General features: G+C 44.0%; 1 protein-coding gene across 2 annotated transcripts in view; it reads right to left on the bottom strand.

Annotated features, from left to right (window-relative positions):
- Positions 1-22734, bottom strand: part of TFCP2 (transcription factor CP2) — a 348159-nt gene that overhangs the window by 185899 nt on the left and 139526 nt on the right. The gene's annotated exons all lie outside the window — the stretch shown is intronic.

The raw sequence follows: 22734 nt of genomic DNA, 5'->3' as shown, positions 1-22734 counted from the left end.
GGTGAGTGTCGGCGGGTGGGGGTTGCGTCTCTAGCCCCAATCACTTTCGGTGAGGCTCCTTCAGATGAGGTAATGTAATCGGATGATTAAGCGGATTCTAGGGGGGCTTCATTTAGCTGCTACAAAGCTCCCTCAAGGTATGACCATTTTGGCTGGTGCATAGGCCCCCCCCCAGACAAGAAATTTATGATTTATGCAACGGTCCTATTCTTTATCTCAAATCTTTTTAAAGCCTGTACTTGATCTTTTTTTAGCACTTCAATCAACTTAAAAGCTCCTTGATTTGTTTCATAAGTAATTGCAATAGTTTGCCTGGCACCTTTGAACTTCAACCTTTAGCAAAAATACTGTTTCTACTCATTTCAACTCCTTCACTACTAACACTCCAGTCACTATAAATTCAAGAATGAGACACCACATGCCTGAATTCCACCACATGGCCTGAAATTTGCCCCATAATCCTCCTAGATGCTCCCTGGTTGTTTTTTTTGCAAACCTATGAAAAATATTGAATAGTTTTCATGCCACACTTTGGGTTTGCTCCACAATTGTCTCCATGCATTAAAAAGCTTCACAAATTCACTAATTACCTTTTTGTCAACACCAGTTAAACAGAAGCTACGGACCATGGCCTAGACAATCCATGGAAATGAAGTATTACACTCTGACAAAGTTGAAGAGTTTTTTTTTCATATTACAGCAGTCAAATATAAACTTAGCTGGGGCCAGTTCCATGCACCTGAATCAAATGCCTGAAGAACCAATGGCTGAATGGTTGGAATGTCTGTCTGATTTATGCCCCGAGGTTCCTTTCCACAACTGCCATTTTCTGATGCTTTTGTTTTTCATTCGGTCTTAACAATTCCAACATACCAGAAAGTTATGTAGATACTTAAAATCTGATCTTATCAAAGATTTCCGTTCCATCGTTTACATGATTAAAAGAAGTAGTGCCATTGGAAATGACAGAGGGACAGCCAACCTAAACTGGACAGCAATCCAATGCCATTTACGGCAGTGTCATGGCCACAAGATCATTCTTCATTCAAGGGAAAAAGCAGCAGGTCTGCTGCCACTGAGAACACACCCACCCATATTGACAGTAAGAGTGAGAAATGAAGGAGGCTAGAAAGGCCTCAAGTGCAGAAGTGCCATTAACACCCTCTGCTACCTACCTTACAAAATTCTCTAAAGGTATCCCATTTGCATAGTTGGTCTGTGATCTTGGCAGATGTTGGACACTCTCCCCAGCACCCATGTTTCCAAAGACACACTATACGTTCATCTACATTAGCTTAACAGTTACCCAGACAAACCAGAAACAGTTGTATGATGCTATATAGTGCCCCATCATGCAAAGATTTCTCAACAATTTTGTTACAAATATTACAGTGATATTATCACTGAGGTCATAGAAGATGTCATGGCTGATGTAACATGTGTAATAATTAATAGTGCAAGTTACAGTTACCATAGGGCACAAGATGTAGTTACTTGAGACAACTATGACGGGTGAATTTCTATGGTTTTGGGCGTGTAAAATCTGAACCCAACTGTAATGCCTCTGTTTCTGTAGTTTTTTTTGTGAATTTCCAAGGTTTTTTAAATTCTATGTCCTAACTAGAACGTCCCTGTAACCTGTTTTTTTTCCAGTGAATTTCTAGTTTTTTTTTAACATAAAGTAATATTTAATTACCATACATTAATCCAACCGCTGCTACCAGGTCCTACATTGAACCCCTGCTGTCGGTCTGTGAATGGCTGTATGGTGTGTGTCTGGGTGTGGTGTGTGAATGTGGGAGTATATGAGTGTGAGTGTGTGTGTGTGTGTGTGTGTGTGAGAGTGGGTGTGTGTGAGTGGGTGTGTGTTTGAGTGGGTGTGTGTGAGTTTGAGTGGGTGTATGAGTGTGTTTCTGAGTTGCTGTGTGGGTCTGTGAGTAGGACTGTGTGAGTGGCTTTATGGGCCTGTGATTGCGTGTGAGTGGCTGTGTGTGTCAGTAAGTGACTGCATGGGTAGGTGAGTGGATGTGTGAGTGTATGTTTTTTTTATTGTGATCTGGATCCAGGGGTCCATCGCAGATTCACACGAGGTGCGTGCTGAGCACCATGGTGGATCCATGGATCTTTGCACTCCACCCAAAAAATGTTTGGGGCAATTTGTTGCCCATTAGGGGTCCCTCAGAGACAACCTCCATTAGTCACGTGGGGTTAGGATATCTCTTCCCTGACTCCTATAATTTTTTTACTTTATTCCCCCAGGACTGATTCCCAATACACAAAACGATGGTCGCAACTTCCCTCTCAGGTTGTGGCCAGCCAATCACAGCATTGCTTTTGGCACGTGGATCCACATCTCCAGATATACATAAATCTTTTTTCTTTAATAATTTAATCTTTAATAACTCCAAACCTACTGAACAGACTTAAACCAAATTACAAATCGAACTCTTTCTGGGCCAAGATCTACCCTTTTGGTGTAATTCCATTCAGCGGTTAGGGATATAGTTGTGTCTAAAATCCCTGTGGAAAACTGCATGGGTAAAACGCGCCTGCGACTATTCTTTTCTCGGTCCCTGCTTGAAGAATCACCTCAGATTTACCAGATAGCAGATGAAGTAACTGGGACACTAATTTTGAAAATTTGGAAGATTCGTTAAACGGCACCACAGTTAATAGCAAAACAAATAAGCATTTGCAATGCAACTGATCTCGCATTTCTCGGAGTTAGAGCTATTATCAGTTGTAAACTCCCAACCGGACTTTTCTTGCCACATTAAATGTGCTGCTCCAGTTCACTCATAGTGAAGCCTATCGGCAAAAGTGCAATTAACTATGTAACAGGGTTGATGTCATGCAAAGCGCTCGACTTCTGCCAAGCGAGATCGTGCTACGAGAAAAAGAGTAGTCCACAAACCGGACGGAAAACATCGAGCCTCGTATGTTTTCAGTGCTTGGTCGCTGCGCTCGAGGCGGGCTAACCACCGGAAAAGGCATGACGTATGCATGCCTTCCAATAATGAAAGCAAGCAGATTTTAAAGGCAAGCCCACGAACCAATGAAAGACACGGACGTGACACGGATGGGGCTCCGAGCCCTTATCTAACTACTAAAGCATCTCGCAAGCAATACGCATGCCCAAGCACATGCTAGCACAGGCTCAACCCTGAAAATACTTTTCCTATGGAAACCAGGTTACTAAATATAACTACCTACTGGCGACCACTATTAATCGTATTATAATGGAAGTGACCTATGGAAAATGTCACTTACCCAGTGTACATCTGTTCGTGGCATTAGTCGCTGCAGATTCACATGCTTTGCACATCCCGCCATCTAGTGTTGGGCTCGGAGTGTTACAAGTTGTTTTTCTTCGAAGAAGTCTTTTCAAATCACGAGATCGAGGGACTCCTCCCATTTCGGCTCCATTGCGCATGGGCGTCGACTCCATCTTAGATTGTTTTCCCCGCAGAGGGTGAGGTAGGAGTTGTGTATTATAGTAATCGTGCCCATGCAATGGAGTGAATATGTATGTACATAATGTAGTTTAAAGTGATATATTTACAAATGTTCAAGATCAACTTCTAAACGGCTACAGGCTCCCGGGGAGGCGGGTGGGAGCATGTGAATCTGCAGCGACTAACGCCACGAACAGATGTACACTGGGTAAGTGACATTTTCCATTCGATGGCATGTGTAGCTGCAGATACACATGCTTTGCATAGACTAGTAAGCAGTTATCTCCCCAAAAGCGGTGGTTCAGCCTGTAGGAGTTGAAGTTGTTTGAAACAATGTTCGTAGTACTGCTTGGCCTACTGTGGCTTGTTGTGCCGTTAACACATCCACGCAGTAGTGTTTGGTAAACGTATGAGGCGTAGACCATGTGGCTGCCTTACATATTTCAGTCATTGGAATATTTCCTAGAAAGGCCATGGTAGCACCTTTTTTTCTAGTCGAGTGTGCCTTTGGTGTAATAGGCAATTCTCTTTTTGCTTTGAGATAACAAGTTTGAATGCATTTAACTATCCATCTAGCAATGTCTTGTTTTGAAATTGGATTTCCTGTATGAGGTTTTTGGAAAGCAATAAATAATTGTTTTGTTTTCCGAATTTGTTTTGTTCTGTCAATGTAGTACATTAACGCTCTTTTGATGTCTAGTGTATGTAGTGCTCTTTCAGCTACCAAATCTGGTTGTGGGAAGAACACTGGTAGTTCTACTGTTTGATTCAAGTGGAAAGGTGATATGACTTTTGGTAAGAATTTAGGATTTGTTCGTAAGACTACTTTATGCTTGTGTATCTGAATAAATGATTCTTGTATGGTAAATGCTTGTATCTAACTTACTCTCCTTAGAGATGTGATAGCAATTAGAAATGCAACTTTCCATGTTAAGTATTGCATTTCACATGAGTGCATAGGTTCGAAAGGTGGACCCATGAGTCGAGTTAAGACAATGTTGAGGTTCCACGAAGGAACTGGTGGTGTTCTTGGTGGTATAATTCTCTTTAGGCCTTCCATAAACGCTTTTATGACTGGTATCCTAAATAATGAAGTTGAGTGCGTAAATTGCAGATAAGCTGAAATTGCGGTAAGATGTATTTTAATGGATGAAAAAGCTAGCTTTGACTTTTGCAAATGTAGTAAGTAGCTTACAATGTTTTTAGCAGATGCGTGTAATGGCTGGATTTGATTATTATGGCAATAATAAACAAATCTTTTCCACTTATTTGCATAGCAGTGTTTAGTGGTTGGTTTCCTAGCTTGTTTTATGACCTCCATACATTCCTGTGTAAGGTTTAAGTGTCCGAATTCTAAGATTTCAGGAGCCAAATTGCTAGATTCAGCGATGCTGGATTTGGGTGTCTGATCTGTTGTTTGTGTTGAGTTAACAGATCTGGTTTGTTTGGTAGTTTGACATGAGGCACTACTGAGAGGTCTAGTAGTGTTGTGTACCAAGGTTGTCTTGCCCAAGTTGGTGCTATTAGTATGAGTTTGAGTTTGTTTTGACTCAATTTGTTTACCAGATATGGAAGGAGTGGGAGAGGGGGAAAAGCGTATGCAAATATCTCTGACCAACTCATCCATAACGCATTGCCCTGAGACTGATCCTGTGGGTATCTGGATGCGAAGTTTTGGCATTTTGCGTTTTGTTTTGTTGCAAATAGGTCTATTTGTGGTGTTCCCCATCTTTGGAAGTAAGTGTTTAGTATTTGGGGGTGAATCTCCCATTCGTGGATCTGTTGGTGATCCCGAGAAAGATTGTCTGCTAACTGATTCTGAATCCCTGGAATAAACTGTGCTATTAGGCGAATGTCGTTGTGAATCACCCAATGCCATATTCTCTGGAGACACAACTGTGTTGAGTGTGTTCCTCCCTGTTTGTTCAGATAATACATCGTTGTCATGTTGTCTGTTTTGAGAAGGATGGGTTTGTGACTTATTATGGGTTGAAATGCTTTCAACGCTAGAAATACTGCCAGTAGTTCTAAGTGATTTATGTGAAACTGTCTTTGCTGAGTGTCCCATTGTCCCTGGATGCTGTATTGATTGAGGTGTGCTCCCCACCCTATCATGGAGGCATCTGTAGTTATTACGCATTGAGGCACTGGGTCTTGGAAAGGCCGCCCTTGGTTTAAATTTATATTGTTCCACCATAGAAGCGAGGTGTATGTTTGGCGGTCTATCATCACTAGATCTAGAAGTTGACCCTGTGCCTGTGACCATTGTGATGCTAGGCACTGTTGTAAGGGCCGCATGTGCAATCTGGCGTTTGGGACAATGGCTATGCATGAGGACATAATGCCTAGTAGTTTCATCACCATCTTGACCTGTATTTTTTGTTTTGGGTACATGGCCTGTATTACATTGTGAAATGCTTGTATCCTCTGTGGACTCGGAGTGGCAACCCCTTTTGCTGTGTTGATTGTCGCCCCTAAGTATTGCTGTGTTTGACACGGCTGAAGGTGTGACTTTGTGTAGTTGAGTGAGAAACCTAGTTTGTGGAGGGTTTCGATGACATACTTTGTGTGTTGTGAACACCGTTCTTGCGTGTTGGTTTTGATTAACCAATCGTCTAGGTACGGGAACACGTGTATTTGCTGTCTTCTGATATGCGCAGCTACTACTGCCAGGCATTTTGTAAAAACTCTTGGCGCAGTTGTTATCCCAAATGGCAACACTTTGAATTGGTAATGTACCCCTTGGAATACAAACCTTAGGTACTTTCTGTGTGAAGGATGTATCGGTATATGGAAGTATGCATCCTTTAGGTCTAGTGTTGTCATGTAGTCTTGTTGTTTGAGCAATGGGATTACGTCCTGTAATGTCACCATGTGAAAGTGATCTGTTTTGATGTAGGTATTTAACGTTCTGAGATCTAATATAGGTCTTAGAGTTTTGTAAACTCCTGGTTCCTTTCTGATGAATTGGTACTAATTCTATTGCTTCTTTTTGTAACAACGCTTGGACCTCCAGTTGTAGAAGATCCATGTGTTGTTTTGACATATTGTGTGTTTTCGGTGGGACATTTGGAGGGAAATTGATAAATTCTATGCAGTAACCATGCTGGATAATTGCTAGGACCCAAGTATATGTTGTTATTTCCTCCCATTGTTTGTAGAACTTGGTTAGCCTTCCCCCCACAGGTGTTTTGTGTTGGGGATTTGTGACGTGTAAGTCACTGCTTGTTTTGTGGAGTTTTGGGACTTTGGAACTTCCCTCTACTTTTTTGGAACTGTCCCCCTCTATATTGTCCCCGAAAACCTCCCCGCTGATATTGGCTCCGATAAGTGGGCCTTGTTTGTGAGGTTGTGGGTTCCGTGCTCTGTCCTCAAAAACCCCCCTCAAAACGGTGTTTTGCGAAAAGTGCCTCTGCTCTGTGGGCAGTAGAGTGCGCCCATGGCTCTGGCCGTATCAGTGTCCTTTTTAAACTTTTCGATGGCAGTGTCCACCTCCGGCCCAAACAACTGCTGTCCGTTAAATGGCATATTCAGCACGGCTTGTTGTATTTCCGGCTTGAATCCTGATGTACGCAGCCATGCATGTCTCCTTATTGTCACTGCTGTGTTTACAGTTCTAGCAGCTATGTCTGCTGCATCCATTGCTGACCGTATCTGATTGTTTGAGATACTCTGTCCTTCTTCCACCACTTGCTGTGCTCTCTTTTGGAACTCCTTGGGCAAATGTTCTATAAAGTGTTGCATTTCGTCCCAATGAGCCCTATCGTATCTGGCCAGCAAAGCCTGTGAGTTTGCAATACGCCACTGGTTTGCTGCCTGTGCCGCCACCCTTTTCCCTGCCGCGTCGAACTTACGACTCTCTTTATCTGGAGGTGGGGCATCTCCTGAGGTGTGTGAGTTTGCCCTCTTGCGAGCTGCCCCTACTACCACTGAGTCCGGTGTTAACTGTTGTGTTATGTACACGGGGTCTGTTGGTGGCGGTTTATATTTTTTCTCCACTCTTGGAGTAATGGCCCTTCCTTTTACAGGCTCCTCAAACACTTGTTTGGAGTGTTTTAGCATTCCAGGTAGCATGGGGAGACTCTGGTACTGGCTGTGTGTGGACGACAGTGTATTAAATAGAAAGTCGTCTTCAATTGGCTCTGCATGCAGGCTGACATTATGAAATGCCGCTGCCCTTGACACCACCTGTGCGTAGGCTGTACTATCTTCTGGTGGTGACGGTCTAGCTGGATAACATTCAGGACTGTTATCTGATACTGGCGCATCATAAAGATCCCACGCGTCTGGATCATCCTGACTCATTCCTGTATGAGTTGGGGATTGCATCATTGGTGGAGTGGCTACCGGTGATGGTTGCGGAGAGCGTTGTGGAGACGGTGGCGGGGTTACTTGTTTAGCCACCTTTGCCTGTGGCTGCTTGTCTTTCTCTTGGAAGGCAAGTTTGCGTTTCATTCGAATCGGAGGGAGAGTGCTGATCTTTCCCGTTTCCTTTTGGATGTGGAGCCTTCTTTGGGTGTAGTCTGGCTCCATTGTCTCCAGTGCCTGTCCAAATCTATGTGTTTTCATTTGTGAGGCCAGGCCTTGTTCCTCTGTGTAGGAACTTGATTTCGGTTCCGAGGCCGGATGTTTCGGTATCGAAACCTTTTCGGCTGCCTTTTTCGGTTCCGACGACACTTTTTTGCTCTTCAGCGTACAGATTTCTCGGTGCCGACTTGGTTCGGTGCCGCTCTCTCGGTGCCGAGATTGCTGACCCGGCATCTCGGGTCGAGTCTGCTCTGACCCGGTTTCTCGGGGTCGAGTGTGCTCTGTGCCGGTATCTCGACCGGAGTCGGATGACTTCGACAGATGCATGCCCTTTTTCGGTGCCGATGCCCGGTCACCTATTTTTCGGGTTAAGCCATGGCCTGTTGGCGGTGGCGTCCCCTGGGCTTTACTGGTTTTTACGTGAGTCTTGTGTATTGACGTCTTACTCACGGTTTTCGGCGTCTGTTCAGGATCGACCTCTTCCGAGTCCGAATCCTCGATGAAGAAGGCTTCCTCTTCTTCCTCCATGTGTTTTTGTCCTGTCGGCACCGACGCCATCTGTAATCTTCTTGCTCTTCGGTCCCTTAAAGTTTTTCTGGACCGAAATGCTCGACAGGCCTCACAGGTATCCTCTTTGTGTTCTGGCGACAGACACAAATTACAGACCAGATGCTGATCTGTATAAGGATACTTGTTGTGGCATTCGGGGCAGAAGCGGAATGGGGTCCGTTCCATTAGCCTTGAAGACGCACGCGTTCGGGCCGACCAGGCCCCGGCAGGGAATCGAAAACCCCGAAGGGTCGCCAGAGCTCTTCCGAATTCGGTGTCGATCTGTTGTATCTAACCCGATACCGAACGCAAACAATACCGTCAAATTTTCTGAGTTTTTCACTAACTTTCCGAACCGAAACACGGAGCGAAAAGGAACACGTCCGAACCCGATGGCGGAAAGAAAACAATCTAAGATGGAGACGACGTCCATGCGCAATGGAGACGAAATGGGAGGAGTCCCTCGATCTCGTGACTCGAAAAGACTTCTTCGAAGAAAAACAACTTGTAGCACTCAGAGCCCAACACTAGATGGCGGGATGTGCAAAGCATGTGTATCTGCAGCTACACATGCCATCGAACATATATATATATATATATATATATATATATATATATATATATATATATATATATATATATGCCACGAACAGATGTACACTGGGTAAGTGGCATTTTCCGTTTGATGGCATGTGTAGCTGCAGATACACATGCTGTGCATTGACTACAAAGCAGTAATCCTCCCAAAAGCGGTGGTCAGCCTGTAGGAGTTATAGTTGTTTGAAATAATGTTCTTAATACAGCCTGTCCTACTGTGGCTTGTTGTGTTGCCAACACATCTACACAGTAATGCTTAGTAAATGTATGGGGCGTAGACCAGGTGGCTGCCTTACAAATCTGTCATTGGTATATTACCAAGAAAAGCCATTGTGGCACCTTTCTTTCTAGTGGAGTGTGCCCTTGGTGTAATGGCTCTTTTAGCTTTAAGGTAACAGGTCTGAATGCATTTAACAATCCATCTGGCAATGCCCTGTTTGGATATAGGGTTACCTGCATGGGGTTTTTGGAAAGCTACGAACAATTGTTCTGTTTTACGAAATTGTTTTGTTCTGTCAATATAATACATTAGCGCTCTTTTTATGTCTAATGTATGCAATGCCCTTTCTGCTACTGAGTCTGGTTGTGGGAAGAAGACTGGGAGTTCAACAGTTTGGTTTAGATGAAACAGTGATATGACTTTTGGTAAAAATTGTGGATTTGTACGGAGAACTACTTTATGTATCCGTATAAAGGTTTCTTGGATAGTAAACGCCTGTATTTCGCTAACTCTTCGTAGTGAAGCGATGGCTATTAGAAAAGCTACTTTCCAAGTCAAGAATTGGATTTGACAAGAATGCATTGGTTCAAATGGTTGACCCATAAGTCGTGTTAGTACAATATTAAGATTCCACAAAGGTACTGGTGGTTTCCTTGGGGGTATGATTCTTTTTAGTCCTTCCATAAAGGCTTTAATAAATGGGATTCTAAAAAGCGATTTTGTATGTTTAATCTGCAGATAAGCAGATATTGCAGTGAGATGTATTTTAATGGAAGAAAAAGCTAGATTTGATTTTTGTAAGTGTAGTAAATAACTTACAATGTTTTGTATGGAGGCGTCTAGCGGCTTAATTTGATTAGCCTGACAGTAGAAAACAAACCTTTTCCATTTATTAGCATAACAATGCCTTGTTGTGGGTTTTCTTGCTTGTTTAATGACCTCCATACACTCTTTTGAAAGGTTTAGATATCCAAATTCTAAGACTTCAGGAGCCATATTGCTAGGTTGAGCGATGCTGGATTGGGGTGTCTGATCTGTTGTTTGTGTTGTGTTAACAGATCTGGTCTTTTTGGTAGTTTGATGTGCGGTACTACTGAGAAGTCCAACAGTGTGGTGTACCACGGTTGGCAAGCCCACGTTGGTGCTATGAGTATTAGTTTGTTTTGACTCTGTTTGTTGACCAGAAAAGGAATGAGCGGGAGAGGGGGAAAAGCGTAGGCAAATATCCCTGACCAGCTGATCCATAGAGCATTGCCCCTGGACTGAGGGTGTGGGTATCTGGACGCAAAGTTTTGGCATTTTGCATTTTCTTTTGTTGCAAACAGATCTATGTTTGGTGTCCCCCAGTGGTAGAAGTGATTTTGTAGAATCTAGGGATGTATTTCCCACTTATGAGTTTGCTGGTGATCTCGACTGAGATTGTCGGCTAACTGATTGTGAATGCCTGGTATATATTGTGCTATCAGGCGAATGTTGTTGTGAATTGCCCAATGCCAAATTTTTTGTGCTAGGAGGCACAGCTGTGACGAGTGTGTCCCCCCCCCGCTTGTTTAGATAATACATTGTTGTCATATTGTCTGTCTTGACAAGAATGTGTTTGTGGGCTAGAAGGGGCTGAAAGGCTTTTAGTGCTAGAAAGACTGCTAGCAGTTCTAAGTGATTTATGTGAAATTGTTTTTGTTGACAGTCACATTGACCTTGTATGTTGTGATTGTTGAGTTATGCTCACCACCCAATCATGGAGGTGTCTTGTGATAATGGCGTGAGGCACTGGGTCTTGAAAAGGCCGCCCTTTGTTTAAATTTACAGGGTTCCACCACATTGAAGCAAAGAGTGTCTTTAGCGGTCTATCAACACTAGATCTTGGAGCTGACCCTGTGCCTGCTTCCATTGTCTTGCTAGGCACTGTTGTAAGGGCCACATGTGTAGTCTTGCGCTTGGGACAATAGCTATGCATGAGGACAGCTTGCCTAGTAGTTTCATCACAAACCTAACCGTGTGCTGTTGGTTTGGCTGCATGCTTGACGTTATATTTTGAAACGACTGAACTCTTTGTGGACTTGGAGTGGCAATTGCTCTTTGTGTGTTGAGTGTTGCTCGCAAGTATTGCTGTATTTGGGATGGTTGTAAATGTGATTTTTGGTAATTTATAGAAAACCCTAGTTTGTGTAGAGTATCTATTACATTTTGCATGTGAATTTGACATTGTTGTTGAGTGTTGGCTTTTATTAGCCAATCGTCTAGATAGGGAAATACGGGCATGTGATGTCTCCTTATATGAGCTGCTACTACAGCTAGGCATTTTGTAAATACCCTGGGGGCCATTGTTATGCCGAATGGCAACACTTTGAATTGGTAATGTTTGCCTTGTATTACAAACCTGAGGTATTCCCTGTGAGATGGATGTATGGATATGTGAAAATACGCATCTTTTAGATCCAGTGTTGCCGTGTATTCCCCTTGTTTTAGTGAGGGGACTACGTCCTGTAGTGTTACCATGTGAAAATGATCTGATTTGATGAAGAGATTCAGTGTTCTGAGATCTAAAATAGGTCTTAACGTTTTTGTCTTTCTTTGGGATAAGAAAATACAGGGAGTAAACCACTGTTCCTTTCTGGTGATAAGGTACTAGTTCTATGGCTTCTTTTGCTAGTAGTGCTTGGACCTCTATTTGTAAAAGGTCTAAGTGTTGTATTGACATTTTGTGCATTTATGGGGGAACATCTGGAGGGAATCTTGTGAACTCTATGCAGTAACCATGTTGGATAATTGATAGAAACCACGTGTCCGTGGTAATGTGTGTCCGATTGTGGTGGTATTTTGTTAATCTCCCCCCCACCAGTGATATGTACTGGGGAAGTGTGACATTGAAGTCACTGCTTGCTACTAGATGTTTGCTTGGCAGGCTGGAATTTCCCTCTTCCTCTTGGGAACTGTCCTCTGTAGGAACCACGAAACCCCCCTCTCTGGTACTGAGACTGGTAAGTGGGTTTTGTTTGGGAGGTGGATGGTTCTGAGGGTTGCTGTCTAAACCCTCCCCTAAACTGTGGTTTCCTAAATGTTCCCCTGTGTTGAGAGGAGTAGAGTGCGCCCATGGCTTTGCCCGTGTCCGTGTCCTTTTTCATTTTTTCTATTGCGGTGTCCACTTCGGGCCCGAATAGCTGATGTTGATTAAACGGCATATTCAATACCGCCTGCTTTATCTCTGGTTTAAACCCAGAACTTCACAGCCATGCATGCCTTCTAATTGTTACTGCTGTATTCACAGTCCGTGCCGCTGTATCAGCAGAGTCTAGTGCAGAGCGGATCTGGTTGTTTGATATGGCCTGTCCTTCTTCAACCACTTGTTGGGCACTTTTTTGATGCTCTTTGGGTAGGTGCTGGATGATGTCTTGCATCTCATCCCAATGCGCTCTGTCGTAGCGGGGAAGGGGGGGCTTGTGAGTTGGCAATTCGCCACTGATTGGCTGCTTTCGATGCCACTCTTTTTCCTGCCGCAAATTTACGACTTTCCTTATCAGGGGGTGGCGCATCCCCTGATGACTGCGAATTTGCCCGTTTTCTTGCAGCCCCCACAACCACTGAGTCCAGAGGGAGCTGTTGTGTAATAAACACAGGGTCTGACGGGGCGGATTATATTTTTTTTCGAACCTTGGCGTGATGGCTCTCCCTTTTACTGGTTCTTGGAAAACCTGTTGTGCATGTTTAAGCATGCCTGGTAACATTGGCAGGCTCTGGTATGATGCATGCGTGGATGCCAGAGTGTTAAACAGGAAGTCATCCTCCACTGGTTTTGAGTGCACTGTTACATTGTGAAATGTTGCTGCTCTGGCCAGTCCCTGCGTGTAGGACGTACTGTCCTCTGGCAGTGAAGGTTTTGTTGTTAACACTCTGGACTGTTGTCTGAAACTGGTGGGTCATATAGATTCCAGGGGTCCGCATCGTCTTGCGTCATCCCAGTATGTGTGGGTGACTGTGCCATTGGTGTACCCACTGGTGACAACTGCGGTGATTGAAGTGGGGACGTTTGTGGTGATAAATGTGGGGGTGGTGACTTTTCTCTAACCACTTTGGCTTTTGGTTGCATCTCAGTCTCATGAAAAGCCAGTTTTCTTTTGAACTTGAGCGGAGGGATAGTTTGTATTTTCCCTGTGTCTTTCTGGATTTGTAGCCTTTGCTGAATTTGGTTATGCTCTTCCAAATCCAGTTCCTGCTCGAATCTGTGCCTTTCTTTGAGCTGTAGTGAGAGCCCCTGCTCTTCTGTGTAGGAAATATTTTTCGGCTTCGAAGCCGTTTTTTTTCGGTACCGAAACCCAGATGGAAATTGTCAGTCTCTGCTTTTTCGTGGTTTGCTCGACTCAATGCCAACTCTTTTCGGTGCCGGTTTCTCAACCCGAGTCTGAAGTCTTCGGCAATGTTTTGGCCTTTTTCGGTGCCAGTGTTACTTGGTCACCGTCTTTTCTGTGGGTAGAGCCATGGCCTTCCGGCAGTGGCGTCCCCGAGGCCTTTTGTTTTTTTATCTGACCTTGGGTGTGGGACGGGGCAGGTGTACTAAATTTTTGCGCCACCGTCGATGGTCGATCCCAGTCGGATTCGTCCGAGTCCAAACCCTGAATGGATATATGCATTTCTTCTTCTTCGACGTCGAGATGTTGTGCCGGCTTTAACGGCATCTGTAACCGTCTTGTGCGTCGATCTCTTAAGGTCTTCTTGGATCGAAACGCTCTGTAGGCCTCACAAGTATCCTCTCTGTGTTTGGGCGATAAACACAGGTTACAGACCCGGTTCTGGTCTGTATCAGGATACTTGGGGTGACACTTCAGACAGAAACGGAAGGGGGTCCGGTCCATTAGTCTTCGATGACGGGTGTGGTCGGGCCGACCAGGCCTTGGTTAAGTGCGGAAGCCCCGAAGGGCCGCCAAAGCGGTCTTGTTGTCGGTGCCAATGTGATGATACTAAACCGGTCCCTAAAGCAAACAATACCGACGATTTTCGATGATTTTCCAGATTCGAATACGGAGCGAAGAGGAACACGTCCGAACCTGATGGCGGAAAGAAAACAATCTAAGATGGAGTCGACACCCATGCGCAATGGAGCCGAAAGGGAGGAGTCACTCGGTACCGTGACTCGAAAAGACTTCTTCAAAGAAAAACAACTTGTAACACTCCGAGCCCAACACTAGATGGCAGGAACAGTGCACAGCATGTGTATCTGCATATATATGGAAAATGTCATTTACCCAGTGTACATCTGTTCGTGGCATGAGTCGCTGCAGATTCACATGCTGTGCACATTCCGCCATCTGGTGTTGGGCTGGGAGTGTTACAAGTTGTTTTTCTTCGAAGAAGTCTTTTCGAGTCACGAGACTGAGGGACTCATCCCATTTCGACTCCATTGCGCATGGGCGTCGACTCCATGTTAGATTGTTTTCCCCGCAGATGGTGAGGTAGGAGTTTTGTATGCTAGTAATAGTGCCCATGCAATGGAGTGAATACGTATGTACATGATGAAGTTTAAAGTAATATATTTACAAATTTACAAATGTTCAAGATCAACTTCTAAACGGCTACAGGCTCCCGGGGAGGCGGGTGGGCGCATGTGAATCTGCAGCGACTCATGCCACGAACAGATGTACACTGGGTAAGTGACATTTTCCGTTCGATGGCATGTGTAGCTGCAGATACACATGCTGTGCATAGACTAGTAAGCAGTTATCTCCCCAAAAGCTGTGGTTTAGCCTGTAGGAGTTGAAGTTGTTTGAAACAATGTTCATGGTACAGCTTGACCTACTGTGGCTTGTTGTGAAGTTAACACATCTACACAGTAATGTTTGGTAAATGTATGAGGCGTAGACCATGTTGCTGCCTTACATATTTCGTTCATTGGAATATTTCCTAGAAAGGCCATGGTAGCACCTTTCTTTCTGGTTGAGTGCGCCTTTGGTGTAATAGGCAGCTCTCTCTTTGCTTTAAGATAGCAGGTTTGAATACACTTAACTATCCATCTAGCAATGCCTTGTTTTGAAATTGGATTTCCTGTATGAGGTTTTTGAAAGGCAATAAATAGTTGTTTTGTTTTTCGAATTAGTTTTGTTCTGTCAATGTAGTACATTAGCGCTCTTTTGATGTCTAATGTATGTAGTGCTCTTTCAGCTACAGAATCTGGCTGTGGGAAGAACACTGGTAATTCTACTGTTTGATTCAAGTGGAACGTTGAGATAACTTTTGGTAAAAAAATTTGATTTGTCCGTACAACTACTTTATTCTTGTGTATTTGAATAAATGGTTCTTGTATGGTAAATGCTTGAATTTCACTCACCCTTCTTAGAGATGTGATGGCAATTAAAAAAGCAACTTTCCACGTTAAGTATTGCATTTCACAAGAGTGCATGGGCTCAAAAGGGGGACCCATGAGTCGTGTTAAGACAATGTTGAGGTTCCATGAAGGAACTGGTGGTGTTCTTGGTGGTATAATTCTCTTTAGGCCTTCCATAAACGCTTTTATGACTGGTATCCTAAATAATGAAGTTGAGTGCGTAATTTGCAGGTAAGCTGAAATTGCAGTAAGATGTATCTTTATGGAAGAGAAAGCTAGTTTTGACTTTTGCAAATGTAGTAAGTATCCTACTATATCTTTTGCAGATGCATGTAAGGGTTGAATTTGATTATTATGGCAGTAATAAACAAATCTTTTCCACTTATTTGCATAGCAGTGTCTAGTGGTAGGCTTCCTAGCTTGTCTTATGACCTCCATACATTCTTGTGTGAGGTCTAAGTGTCCGAATTCTAGGATTTCAGGAGCCAAATTGCTAGATTCAGCGATGCTGGATTTGGATGCCTGATCTGTTGTTTGTGTTGTGTTAACAGATCTGGTCTGTTTGGTAGTTTGACATGAGGTACTACTGAAAGGTCTAGTAGTGTTGTGTACCAAGGTTGTCTTGCCCATGTTGGTGCTATTAGTATGAGTTTGAGTTTGTTTTGACACAACTGGTTTACTAGATATGGAAGGAGAGGGGGAAAAGCGTACGCAAATATCCCGGACCAGTTCATCCATAGCGCATTGCCCTGAGACTGATGTTGTGGGTACCTGGATGCGAAGTTTTGGCATTTTGAGTTTTCCTTTGTTGCAAATAGATCTATTTGTGGTGTTCCCCAAATTTGGAAGTAAGTGTTCAGTATTTGGGGGTGAATCTCCCATTCGTGGATCTGTTGGTGATCCAGAGAGAGATTGTCTGCTAACTGATTCTGAATTCCTGGAATAAATTGTGCTATTAGGCGAATGTGGTTGTGAATCGCCCAATGCCATATTTTCTGTGTTAGGAGACACAACTGTGTTGAGTGTGTCCCTCCCTCTTTGTTTAGGTAATACATTCTTGTCAAAACAGACAACATGACAACAATGTATTTGTGGGTTATCATGGGTTGAAATGCTTTCAGCGCTAGAAATACCGCTAACAGTTCTAAGTGATTTATGTGAAACTGTCTTTGCTGTATGTCCCATTGTCCATGGATGCTGTGTTGATTGAGGTGTGCTCCCCACCCTGTCATGGAAGCATCTGTCGTTATCACGTATTGTGGCACTGGGTCTTGGAAAGGCCGCCCTTGGTTTAAATTTATACTGTTCCACCATTGAAGCGAGATGTATGTTTGGCGGTCTATCAACACCAGATCTAGAAGCTGACCCTGTGCTTGTGACCATTGTGATGCTAGGCACTGTTGTAAGGGCCGCATGTGCAACCTTGCATTTGGGACAATGGCTATGCATGAAGACATCATGCCTAGTAGTTTCATTACCATTTTGACTTGTATCCTTTGTTTTGGATACATGGCCTGTATTACATTGTGAAATGTTTGAACTCTTTGTGGACTTGGAGTAGCAATCCCTTTTGCTGTGTTGATTGTTGCTCCCAAGTATTGCTGTGTTTGACACGGCAGAAGGTGTGACTTTGCGTAGTTGATTGAGAAACCTAGTTTGTGTAGGATTTCTATGACATATTTTGTGTGTTGTGAACACCGTTTTAGCATGTTGGTTTTGATTAACCAATCGTCCAGGTATGGGAACACATGTATTTGCTGCCTTCTGATATGTGCAGCTACTACTGCTAGGCATTTTGTAAAAACTCTTGGCGCAGTTGTTATTCCGAATGGCAACACTTTGAATTGGTAATGTATCCCTTGGAATACAAACCTTAGGTACTTTCTGTGTGAAGGATGTATTGGTATATGGAAGTATGCATCCTTTAGGTCTAGTGTTGTCATGTAGTCTTGTTGTTTGAGCAGTGGGATTACGTCTTGTAAAGTAACCATGTGAAAGTGGTCTGATTTGATGTAGGTATTTAATGTTCTGAGATCTAGTATAGGTCTCAGACTCTTGTCTTTTTTTGGGTATCCGAAAGTACAGTGAGTAAACTCCTGTGTTTAATTGTTGTGTTGGTACTAATTCTATTGCTTCTTTCTGTAGCAATGCCTGAACTTCTAGTCCTAGAAGATCTATATGTTGTTTTGACATACTGTGTGTTTTCGGTGGGACGTTTGGTGGGAATTTGAGAAATTCTATGCAATAACCATGCTGAATAATTGCTAAGACCCAAGTGTCTGTTGTTATTTCCTCCCAATGTGTGTAAAACTTGGTTAGTCTCCTTCCCACAGGTGTTATATGTTGGGGATTTGTGACCTTGAAGTCACTGTTTGTTTGGAGGAGTTTTGGGACTTTGGAACTTTCCTCTGTTTCTTTGAAACTGTCCTCCTCTATATTGTCCCCGAAAACCTCCCCGCTGATACTGGCTCTGGTAAGTGGGCTTTGTTTGTGAGGTTGTGGCTTCTGTGGTCTGCCCTCGAAACCCCCCTCAAAACTGTGTCTTTCGAAATGTGCCTCTGCTCTGCGGGGAGTAGAGTGCGCCCATGGCTTTGGCCGTGTCAGTGTCTTTCTTAAGTTTTTCTATTGCAGTGTCCACCTCCGGCCCAAACAACTGCTGTCCGTTGAATGGCATATTCAGCACAGCTTGCTGTATCTCTGGTTTAAATCCTGATGTACGCAGCCATGCATGTCTCCTTATTGTTACTGCTGTGTTGACAGTTCTAGCAGCTGTGTCTGCAGCATCCATTGCTGATCTTATTTGATTATTGGAGATACTCTGTCCCTCTTCTACCACTTGCTGCGCTCTTTTTTGGAACTCTTTTGGTAAATGTTCAATAAAGTGTTGCATCTCATCCCAATGGGCCCTATCATATCTGGCTAACAAAGCTTGCGAATTTGCAATATGCCACTGGTTTGCTGCCTGTGCCGCCACCCTTTTGCCTGCAGCATCGAATTTTCTACTCTCTTTATCTGGAGGTGGTGCATCTCCTGAAGTATGAGAGTTGGCTCTTTTGCGCGCTGCTCCAACTACAACAGAGTCTGGTGATAGCTGTTGTGTGATGTACACTGGGTCTGTTGGTGGCGGTTTATATTTTTTATCTACTCTTGGAGTAATGGCTCTCCCTTTGACAGGCTCATCAAACACTTGTTTGGAGTGTTTCAGCATTCCGGGCAACATCGGAAGACTCTGATATTGACTGTGTAGACGACAGTGAATTAAAAAGAAAGTCGTCTTCAATGGGTTCTGAATGAAGGCTGACATTGTGAAATGCTGCTGCTCTTGATACCACTTGAGCGTAGCCTGTACTATCCTCTGGTGGCGATGGTCTCGCTGGATAGCATTGAGGACTATTATCTGACACTGGTGCGTCATAAAGGTCCCATGCGTCAGGGTCATCTTGACTCATTCCCGTATGAGTTGGGGATTGCATCATTGGTGGAGTGGCTACTGGTGATGGTTGTGGAGAGTGATGTGGGGATGGTGGTGGTGTTACTTGTTTAGCCACCTTTGCGTGTGGCTGTTTGTCCTTGTCTTGGAAGGCAAGTTTACGTTTCATTTTGATTGGAGGAAGAGTGCTGATCTTCCCCGTATCTTTTTGAATAAAGAGCCGCCTTTGTGTGTGATCTGGCTCTATTGTCTCTAATTCTTGTTCAAATCTGTGTGTCTTCATTTGTGAGGACAGTCCTTGTTCCTCTGAATAGGAACTTATTTTCGGTTCCGAGGCCGGATGTTTAGGTACCGAAACCTTTTCGGCTGCTTTTTTCGGCTCTGACAAAATCTTTTTTTACTTTCGGCGTCGTGCCCTCTCGGTGCCGACCCATTTCGGTGCCGCTGTCTCGATGCCGAATCTTCTCGGAGCCACTCTCTCGGGCCCGAGATTGCTGTATGCCGGTATCTCGACCGGAGTCGGATGACTTCGACACCAGCTCGCCCTTTTTCGGTGCCGATGGACGGTCACCTATTTTTCGGGTTAAGCCATGGCCTGTTGACGGTGGCGTCCCCTGGGCTTTAGCGGTCTTTTTGTGAGTTCTTTGTTTCGACGTCTTACTCACAGTTTTCGGCGTTTCTTCGGGATCGATCTCCTCCGAGTCCGAATCCTGGGTGGAGAATGTTTCTTCCTCCTCCTCGAAACGCCCTTGTCCTGTCGGCGCCAACGCCATTTGCAGTCTTCTTGCTCTTCGGTCCCTGAGTGTCTTCCTGGACCGAAACGCTCGACAGGCCTCACAAGTATCCTCCTTGTGTTCTGGTGACAAACACAAGTTACAGACCAGGTGTTGATCTGTATATGGATACTTGTTATGGCATTTTGGACAGAAGCGGAATGGGGTCCGTTCCATCAGCCTTGAAGAGACACGTGGCCGGGCCGACCAGGCCCCGACGGGGATCGGAAAAAAACCCGAAGGGCCACCGGAGGTCTTCTTAATTCGGAGTCGATCTGTTGTAACTAACCCGATACTGAACGCAAACAATACCGACGATTTTTCAGAGATTCGAACTAACTTTCCAACGCGAAACACGGAGCGAAAAGGAACACGTCCGAACCCGATGGCGGAAAAAAAACTATCTAACATGGAGTCGACGCCCATGCGCAATGGAGTCGAAATGGGAGGAGTCCCTCGGTCTCGTGACTCGAAAAGACTTCTTCGAAGAAAAACAACTTGTAACACTCCGAGCCCAACACCAGATGGCGGGATGTGCACAGCATGTGTATCTGCAGCTACACATGCCATCGAACATATATATATATATATATATATATATATATATATATATATATATATACACACACACACACACACACGTTATTGTTAGGTTCTGAATTTACTTGCACTAAATGTTAGAAATCCAGGAGTTATAGTTATCATTAACTCAAGTAACTATAACTCGTGCCCCCACCATGCAGTTTTCTCACCAATAATTTTATTGCAAAAGTTGCAGTGACAATATCAATGACGCCAATGGAGGTATCATCAATGATGTAATATGTGGGTTAATTCGCTGTGCATGGCGGGGGCGTGAGTTACAGTTACCTTAGGGCACGAGTTATAATCATTTGAGTTAACCACAACTATAACGCCTCAATTTCTATGGTTTTGTGTGAGTAAATTCAGACCCTAACTATAACATCCCTGTAACCTTAGGGTTTTTTTTTTTTTCAGTGAAGTTCTATTTATTTTTTTATTTTATTTTTAGCACACATGTACGTCAATACAATAAGCTCTGCCTGGCGTAGGTTGGCCGCAGGTCCTGGCCTATACAAGGCCTACTGGGCAACCCTCCAGCATTGATTGGATGCAATGTGTTTTTTTTTTCACTTTTTCTCCGGATCTGCAGCTCCAGCATGAATTTACCCAACGGGTGCCACGCTGAGATCCGTAGATACCACAGTGGATCCATGGATGGGGGGGGGGCACATTTTGGGCCCTGATGACCCCTCTATGTGTCAAATAGGGTCAGGATACCTGTTCCCTAACCCCTTATGTGCTTTTTCACTCTTCTTTTCTCACATCCCAACTGATGAAAAACAAAATGGCAGCTGCAACTTTTCTGTACGGATTCAGCCAGCAAATGGGGCCCCCAGATCCACGAATCCACCAGAGGATCTGCATCCCTATATATCTATATTTTGTAACCTTAAATAACTCTGAATCTACTGAACTAATTAAAACCAACTCACAAAAAGCATGGTCTACGGACCGCGATTTAGTTCTTTGCCAAAGTTAGTGTAATTACGTTCAGCGATTTGGGCTGTAGTCATTTCTAAAGAATGCAAAATACCCACACACATGGAATGGGAGAAACATTTCTTGGGACTCCTTTTCCTCCACCCCTGATTGACGATTCATCAGTATGTATATATTGAGAAAAAAAAAAAAGGTTACAGGGACATTATAGTTAGGTTCTGAATTTACTCATGCGAAATCTTAGAAATTCTGCAGTTATAGAGTTATTTTAAGAAACTATAACTTATAACTTGTGCCCTAAGATAAGTATAACGCGTGCCCCCACCATTAACTGCTAATTACATCACTCATGACAACTTCTATAACATCGTCATAAATATAAATGAAACTTTAGCAGTCAAATTATTGAAGAAAAAAACGAGCATGGTGGGTGTGAGTTATTATTACCTTAGGGAGCAAGCTAAAGTTACTTGAAATAACTAACTATAACTGCTGAATTCCTAAAGTTATGTGCAAGTAAATTCAGAGCCTACCTATAACATCCCTGTAACGTTTGTTTTTTAATTGAATTTCTATGATTTTTTTTAAGCATGCACAGACGTAAATATAAAAAGCGCTGCTCACGGTCAAAGGCCGGGCACGACAGGCGGCCGTTGGGCCTGGCCTATGGTGAGGTCGGCTGCCGGGACTGGTCTATGGCCAGGCCTGGCACCCACATCCAAAATGCGCACAATCTTCGGCCGTGCGCAGCATGAGCTTGGATGCAGTGGGTGGTTTTTTTCCCCCCAATTTTTCTCTGAACTCGCAGATCCACCCCCGGATTCGTGAATCTGGGATCCGTAGATCCACCTCTGGATACATGGATCAGACAAAAAAAATTAACTGGGCACTTTTTTGCCCACAAGGGGTCCTTAAGGGACACGTCTATATGTCCTATGGGGCAGGATCCCTGTATCCTGACCCCATATGTGTTTTTTCACTCATCTCCTCCAACCCCGAGCCAATGAGACAAACATAATGGCGGGCGTAAATTTTATTCAGGTTGCGGCCAGCCAATCAGGCCCTTGCTTCCCCCCCCCCACCACCACCACCCCGAATCCAAATCTGCTGCGCTAGACATCTATACTTTTTAAACTCTAATATTTCAAAAACTACTGAACGGATTTACACCAAATCACAGAAGGCACACTCTGTGGACTAAGATCCTGCATCCTTCCAAATTTGGTGTAATTCCGTTCAATGGTTCGGGCTGTAGGGGTGTCTACAGGTCCTATGGAAAAATGAATGTCAAAAACGCGTTTTGGGACCCTTTCCTTTTTCTCGGCCCCCAGCTAGACGGATCA

This window comes from Pleurodeles waltl, chromosome 4_2 (genome assembly GCF_031143425.1).
Source record: "Pleurodeles waltl isolate 20211129_DDA chromosome 4_2, aPleWal1.hap1.20221129, whole genome shotgun sequence".
Taxonomy (NCBI): Eukaryota; Metazoa; Chordata; class Amphibia; order Caudata; family Salamandridae; genus Pleurodeles; species Pleurodeles waltl.
This window is presented reverse-complemented; position numbering and strand designations above follow the sequence as displayed.